The following is an 8,545-nucleotide window of genomic DNA, read 5'->3' as shown; positions in this document are numbered from 1 at the left end:
CTCAGATCTGCGGCACAGACTCCCCAGGTAGTCTCCGGGATGAGCAAATTCTCTGTCCCAGTGTCCAAAATTGTCATTGGGGCCCAAGCAGTGTGACAGCAAAGCACTGGGCATGGTGCACTACTGGTGAAGCTGGTCTCTGCCTACTCAAGGCTCAGGTAGGTGATGGAGCTGCCTTGCTGCACTGCAAAAGTCATTTCAGTGTAGATGCTCATCTGGGAGGTGCTTGTCAGCTGGAACCTGCAGGACTGGTGGGAGGGCAGCACCCTTAGCTGGCAGTGGTGCGACTGAGGCAAAAACAGCCAGGCTGATTTCACCAGCTCTTGGACCCAGCAGGCTAATTTCTCCACGTCTAAGCAAGAGCTCGTGCAGAGGGTATGTAGGAGGTATGAGCTCTGATCCCTCGGCAGGTTGTTGTCGGGGTGGCTGAAGGAGCACAAACTATCCTCCAGCAGCTGCTCGCTCGAGCACACGCAGTCCAGCGCCACACGGATGCTGGAGTGCCTTGGTGGCAGCTGCCCCATGGTGTCCAGCTCCAGGCTGAAAGAGTGTCTGGGTGGTGGCCTCAGGAACACGAGCAGGCAGTAGGAGATGTTGTTCTTGTGGGCTCGCCAAGATTCATAGGGACCGTCCATCCCAATGGCTGGGTGCATCTGTGGCATGGAAGTCTTCTTGGAAAGCATTCGGCAGACACCAAGCAGGTCACCCACCAGCTGCTGCAGCGCCTTGCACGTGTCAGGCGGGACCTGCATTAGCAATGGGGTGGACACAGCCAAAGACCTGACACCATTGTGTGCGCCATTGAGGTCTTTCACCTCCTTGTTGTCCTTCTCCTTGTGGCTGGAGCTGTCCTGCTCACTCTGGTTCTCAAAGGCAAGCTTCCTTCTCCTGATCAGCCGAGAGGCCACAGCAAGCAGGACCAGGACTAGTGCAATGCCCAGAAGCAGACAGTGCTGCATCACAGAGAGAAGCGTGGTCTCTTCTGCGCTCTCGCACCACTCCATCTCCCGCAGCAGCTGATCCATCTTCTGATGCAGATACTCCTCACGCTGCCGCATCCGCTCAGCCGTAGCCACATCTGTCTGCGGCTCGGGCTTCAGGATGTGCTCGACAGCCAGCACAGCCAGGGCGAAGGCGATTGCCGCAGCCATGGCCTGGAGGAGATGGGAGAAAAGGGGCTGAGCAGGGCTGGGTGGGAGGGAGCACAGGGCTGGGGGAGAGGGGCAGGAGGTGCCTGGGGCCAGTAGGAGCTGGGGTGAGGGAGGTGGAAGGGAGCAAGAGTGGGGTCTGTGAGCACTGCACGGATGGAGCACGGGCTGCCCCAGGAAAGCATTTGGGCACTGGTGTCAACAGGCTTGAGGGGGCTGCGGGCCCTGGCTGGAGACAGCGTGGGGCCCATCCTGCCCAAGCCGCCCCCATGGCCAGCCCCTGGCTGGGCTGTGCCCCATGAAAGGACACGGGACACCTGAGTAGAGGCTCCCGAGGCCCCATCCCTGCCACACAACCATGTCCCATGGAACCAGGAGCAGCCGGCACATCCCCAGAGCCTCCCTGGGCAGCTGCCACCACTGGGAGCCCCGAGCACGTCTGCCCTCAGCCCCGAGGACGGTCCCGTGCCCTGCCCTGCGGGACTCGGCTCTCGCTCTGGGTTAGAGACCCCCCGGCCATCTGCCCCGTCCCCCATCCAGCCCAGCCTTCCCCCTGCATGCTGCACTCACCAGTGGCACAAGCCGAACTGCAGTGGGGCTGCCTGGTGATGGCCCTGGGGACAGCTCCCATTGTGACCTGTCCTCTGTGCTGTCACAGCCACCAGAGCAGCACCACCCAGCCAGCACCCCCAGCCTTCGTCCCCACCACCCGCTCAGCAGCTCCTGGGCATCACACCGAGTACAAACCTGCCTGGCAGGAGCGAGCACCCAGGGGCTCTCTTGACAAAGCGGGCAGACACCCCCAAACCATAACTGAAATGAAAATGGGGAGTGTAGGTGGGTGTCCCTGACTTGAGTTGAAAGGTGCAAAGTTTCCTGGGCCAGGTGGTCTGACTCCAAGTTGTCTAGAAAAGAAGAGCTATGGGCCCTTGGGCAGAGACACATCTCCTTTTCCTCTTGTTCTCTTGGATTTGTTCTGCTGGGGCAGGACTTAGGCCTGCAAACCCTGAAAGTGAGCTTAAACCAACTTTAATTCGGAAGCACAACCAAACGACATAAACCAATCCAAGCCTCAGGGAGTGGGGTGTGTGTGGTGTAATCAAAAAATCGGCATTCTGGCAACATTTAATAAACTGCAGGTTCGATGTACCAGCTGGGGATATTATTGCCATACGACCACAGAAGAATAATGATCCACAGTGTGCACACACTTGCTCACACAAGTCTCTCAGCTAAGGGTACCCAGAAGAAATAATCGCTTGCTGTGGAAGACAAGAGCTCACCAAGGAGAAGGGGAGGGCTCTTAACCCCGTCAAGTCTCCTTAAGACAGCCACCCTGATCTAAGGGGAGGGGTCTGTTCACCACTCCAAGGAAGTCATTGGCAGGGAACCCAGTTTGTAGGCTGGTCGGATCTGGCTATGGTCATTTATGGACATGGTCCAGAAGCTTCTCTGGACCTGGGCACCTCCTTGGCTGAGGACCCTGTCTGTTGACCGGGAGTCCTGCCCCTCCCACTTCCCCAGGCTGGGGGAGGTGAGCCGGCTGGAGTCACCCTGCACAAGAGGTGCTGAAGGGCCATCAGCTGCTCTTTGAAAGCTCTGGGCCTCATGGCAGGGGGGCTGGGGGTGCAACTGCTCCAGGGTGGCATTGGGGGTTGCAGATGTGTGCAGGAGAAAGCCCCCCAGTGACCCCACTGGTTCTTGTTTAGGGATGAGAGAAGCACGAGTGTTTCTTTAATTCCGTTACTATGACATTTTGTTCTGGCAAACCAGAATCTCTACAGCAAATTAAACAGAGTTTAATGAAACAAATGCTGTTGGTTCAGCTGATTCATTTCTGAAAAGAAAGGTGTCCCCATGATGACTGTTTTGCATTTTTCTGGAAACAAGTTGCAGGCTGCATGGCTGGACTGGAGATGTTTACTAAATCCCTTCCCTTAGCTGCAGAAATGAGTGAAGACGACTGCCAGTACTTCAGATCTGGCACAGATAATGTACTGCATCCCTAAATGCACCAACATCAAGCCACGTAGCATCGTAGAACCAAAAGGAAAAAAAATCCTTTTTAGGAATCATTTAATGTTGCACAAAAATGTACACTATGGCACAAGGATTATTTTAAGAATAAAAATAAACATCGTGAAACTAAATATACAGTTTGAAGTGCTGCCAAAATGCTGTTCTGCTAGTGCTGTCTGTAAATCAATGAACATTAATAAATTACTGAAAGAAAGAGTCCTTCTGAAAAATTAACAAGAGCATAATGGGGTTGTCACAGTTTTAAGAAAAGCTTTCCAAAGGTGAAATTAAGAAATCCACTGTTAAAGAATGACTGCTTTATGTCTTGAAACACTTTATTTGAAAATGGAGATGTCTGATAGACTATGCCTGTTATACAGATGATAAATAACTTTGAATTTTCCTTACAAGTGGTGCAGCAGCCTCTGGGAACAATAGCTTCTGGTGACATCTGATTTATGAAAATCCTAATCCTTGAAAACATGGCTAAAAACTGCAGATGGCAGCCCTCAACCTCTGAAAACACTTCTGGGGATTTAACTGAGCACTCCAATGATTTTGGCTATCTATCTGTGTCATCATTGTGATGAGAAACCCTAACTGAGATCAGCCGCTTCAGATACCGCCCACATTGATAGTGAAAGGCAAAGAATTTGCAGCTCATATAGACAAAGGTGAAAAAAAGGAGTCGTGTTATTCCTATTTCACAGGGGGATGAAAGCACGGGGGAAGTACAGAGCTCTGGCACTGTTTCTGTGCTAGCAGCAGGGGACTTGCTCCCTGTGCTGTGCCAGGCCATCCCCACGCCAAGGCAGCTGCACCAACGTGGAGCTGAATCTCAGCCCAGCTTGTGAATTAGAAAGCTGCTATTAGGCCCCTGGCTTGAAGCTGTTTCTTCTTTAGGCTGAACAAGCCCAGCTCCCTCAGCCTTTCCTCTTAGGGCAGGAGCTCCAGCCCCACACCTCCTTGGTTACCCTCCTTCGGGATGCCTCATCTATTTTTCTGGTAGTAGGTCGCCCAAAACTGGACACAATAAAATGTCTTTCAGATTATTTGGATTCAGAAATGCACCCCTTTCAGTTAAAGATACTCCTTCTACTGAGAACTGCAGTATGAAACGGTGGGTTTCAATGATCTGCAGGGTACAAAAGTCTAGTTAATCAAAGCTTAGAATTACTTGTTTTTCAGAATCATTAAATGCCTCAAGAGAGTTTTATGGTTTGTTAGACCAGAGTTTCTAAATAGATAAACTGCCTGTATTGGAACAAACTCCAGCCTCTAATTCTTGAGAATTTAATGGAAATATGTCCTGGAGATCAGTATTTCTCTAATCATCAAGAACATGACTTTTTTCTACCTTCTTAGGAAAATTTTGTTAGTGACCAGATACTGGATGCTGCACTAATTTAATGTGGCATTTTTTCCTCTCCTAAACACGATGCTCCACCTCCCATCTGTGTAGGATGTTTTCCTATTTTTAATTCAGTAGCGTTTTTCATGGTGCAACCTTAATACACCATTTCCAACCCCCTCCCCCTGCCTCCAGCTACATCTGGGTCAATGTGAGAGAGAACAGGGGAATCTTCTTTGTACCAGGCTGAAGGACGATAAATCTTTAACTCTGCATGTAAACGAAGCAGGGACCAATGAAATGTTGATATGACCAAAGAAGGTCCTTCATCACTCTCACAGAAAAATGCACAGCGTGCTGAGTGTGGAGGAGACGCTGCCCCGTGGCTCCCCACCAACAGCAATGGGAAACTGGAGCAGCGGGGCGGCCCGTCCAGCCCTCCTGCCAGCAACATGCACAGAGGTATCAGTTGACGACTGTGTTAATATAGACAGACATAGCGCTGGGGCAGAGTTGTAGGCGTGTGACATCCCTGCTGGGTCTTGGGGACTTTCCCAAGGACTGGAGGCTTCTCCATAGCCGCTGTTCCTGACTGATCCTCTCTCTTCAGGCATCAGTCTGCGCCTGAAACGGTAGTAATAAGAACAGGCTGAAGAAAAGGGCAAGGGAATTTACAGCAACGAGAACAAAAGGTTTATATTCCTAAATCTTGCAAATGCCGGCAAGTCCCTGCAGCGGCCCTGCAGCAGGAGCCAGCTGTCCCCGCAGAGACGCGGTGGTGACGACACCTAGTGTTGAGAGCTCAGATAGGAGGTTTCAAACCAGGATCTGCTCCCATGGGCCTTTCTGCATGAAACCTATTTTATTTAGTCCCGTTTTCTTTCCAGTACCACACTTTCCCCCTGCTCTGCTCCCTGTAATCTTTATAAAATTCATCCTTCAAACGGGTACTGGATTTGAGATTGTAGCCTCCACAGTATGTGGCAAGAGCCCTAACTTGTGATGCAGTTAATTGCGCCAGCAGCCTGCACGGGTGTGCTTGGTAGGTAGATGGGACACACAGGGCATCCCAACAGAAGTTACAATGAAAATAATTAGCCAGGTTCAGGAACCATTTTGTCAATCACACATTTTCACTTGGTTATAGAAATTACAACCAGCTGCCAGTCTTGCTGGTCTCTGCCAGCTAATTTGTTGTTGTTGGTCTTAAGTGTTTTTATACTTTTAAACTGTCACAAGCTAGGGAGGCAAAACTAAAAATATTCATCTATCAAGATTGTTCCTCATGTTCCCAAACATTTACTGTGTCAGGGTTGACTGCATCCAAGGAGGGAGAGCTTTGTCTTTAGAAGTAGAGACAGGGATTTTCCAGTGGCAGAACTACCACACAAAGTAAGAGTGTGCTGGGAAGCTATAACCTCTGTAGTCTGATGTATCTACCTCATAATGTCTAAACAATAAAGTCTTTTCACTGTGTGCTCAGCAGAAACTTAATGTTTTCTGTGCGATTCTATGAACTATTTCCTTTGCACACCAGGGAAAGAAGCATTCCTGGCACTGGATTTTGTGCTTGCAATATCATACATCTTCTTCCTGCTGTCTGGAGATGGGCATACCGTCCAGACAGATTGACTTGATCCAGTGACGTAAAAGTACGTGGATTTCCTGGGAGTTTTACGTTTTAGGGATTATGCCCAAAAAAGAGTAAAAATGAAAATGTTAATTTAAAAAGTGAAAACAGCAGTTACACAACTGAGGTTATTACATTCCTGCTTATATCTACTTGCCACAAACTTAAAGGAAATAGCTTAGACCTGTAAAAAGTAGTGGCAGAGACATACAGTTCTGCAGCATGCATGGATTTTTCTTTGTGTTTGATCAGAGAGACCACTGCCTTATAAAATTTCCTGCTCAAAAGTACAACTTTTTTCGAATGTTATGTCAATGTGCGATGAGAAAACATGAAAAATATCAGCCAGTTATGGTCTAGAGTCTTCTTTGTAAGAAAATGTGACACAACAAAGCTGTGTGTTCAGTGAACTGGGAAGGGCACATAAATTCAGTGTAAAATGTTCTCGAAGTCTGAAGGACTGTGTGGCTCAGATTTCAGAGAATGGTGTCATTAATCAGTGCCTGTCTGCAGGGACAGTCCTTGTTCAGAATGACAAGATTCAGAATTTCCTCTTCCCCACTGCAATCACTCTTGAATGTAGAGCCAATTACATATAAAATATTTATAGTCTCTGTCTGCATGCCTTTTTACTGAGACATGGAGATACTCCAGTAGGTTTGATATTTTTGAACTGGTGCTCATTCACTGGCCAATCTTATCCCTGCTTATGTTGTCTTCTGGATCTTAGGCTGAATTTTAGGAGTTTCTGCCCTTCTTACCAGGCAAAACTGGTGTTCATATGTTTTGTGACACTGTTCCCAGGGCTATTCCTGGTACCCCTGGGAGCACAGACCTGCCTTCCTAGAAGCTAGAAGTAGCAGAGATTTCCTCTCTGTTAACTCCTGTTAATTGTTATTCCTTACAGACCATACCAACAATACAGGCACTTTTTGCCCTGTCTCTAAGTAGTTAGCCTTCTCTACTAAGATGACTCCATCTTTTCACTTCTATTATTAGAATGGCACTGTATTCTGTTATTGGTCAGTGGGCTTTCTGCAGCCTTTGTGGAAATGGCAGCTTCAGGTTTGCTTGAAGGGCTTTTTGTTGCAGCTGCTAATCTAAATGCAAAGTGTGAGGCTGCCTGCTCCCTGTTGGGCAGGGGACGCTGCCTGGTAGTTGGTATTCCACTCCTTCTAGTAAGGCAGAAAAGATACGGGTATTCTTCTGACTCTGTTCTCCTTGTCTGACATTATCTTCACTTTCAACCCATCTGTCTTCCTGGTACAGAAATTAAAATCAGCTATACTTTTATATAAGTTGCCAACATAAACTTTTTTGTTCCTATTGCAATCAGAATATGATGAGAACCGTTGTGTTGGCTGCTGTTGGTGGGTAGGTATGAGCTTTCTCCCCTGAACTGTGCTACAGCTTTCAGCTGTAAATTTCTGGGTGGTTGATACTTGGATAATTGAAAGAGAGAAGTGTCTGTTTAGCCTTGGTCCATAGTGAAAAGATTAATGACAGCTTTGTCAAATGTATTCCCCTATGTAATATTCCTTGTTAATTCTAAATTAATTCAGGTTTCCAAGTTATCCTGAAAAGAATGGGGCAGTGGTATCTTTTAAGTTTCTATTGTAGGGACAAATGTCAGGATTATATTCACTAATGCCTAGCTATATGCCGCATATTTTAAAAGCACCCCGCCAGAAGGCAGATTAAGACATGGAAATATTACTAATCATATTTCACTGAATGAGAAACAAGTTTGCTTAATTCGCTTTCTGAGTATTTGCTTCTATTCTTTTATTATTATTTTACAAATTATTTTTATCTTAAAAATTAGGCAGCAATAGTTATTAGCTATAGGAATATGCTAAAATACAGTTTCTTACTATATATACATGTATTCATTTTTTTTAATATGTTCGTGAATTTTCTTGTAACTGACACTTTCTTATTCTTTCATATATAAGATGTGATACAAGCAACTGTTGAGTGTCAGAACCATTTCAATTATAAGGCAAAATAAAAACTCATGTTAGGAAACAAAAACAATGTTCCTTATATCAGACAGCCTAAGTGAAAATAAACAAGAAAAACACTGGAGTTGGATCACAGCAGAATTATTAATATTATTATTGGTATATTTTTTTTTTTTAAAAAAAGTTTTTATGTTTTTTAGACTGAAATTCTAGGAATACAAAAACTTGGGTCCATAAAGTAACAGCTTAAGGTGAAAAGAGTCCTTCTAATCTTGCAAAATAAACAAGTATGAGAGAAGAAACCAGTAGATACTGAAGCTCTAAGAAGTGACAAGGCCTTAAAGACTCTAGAAGGTGAGGTACAGGAGTTTAACGTGAAGCAAGCACTACTGGTCAGTAGTGAAGACCTTGCAGACATGTACAGGCTTGAAAT

This window comes from Streptopelia decaocto (genome assembly GCF_964273445.1).
Source record: "Streptopelia decaocto genome assembly, chromosome: 4".
NCBI classification, from domain to species: Eukaryota; Metazoa; Chordata; class Aves; order Columbiformes; family Columbidae; genus Streptopelia; species Streptopelia decaocto.
This window is presented reverse-complemented; position numbering follows the sequence as displayed.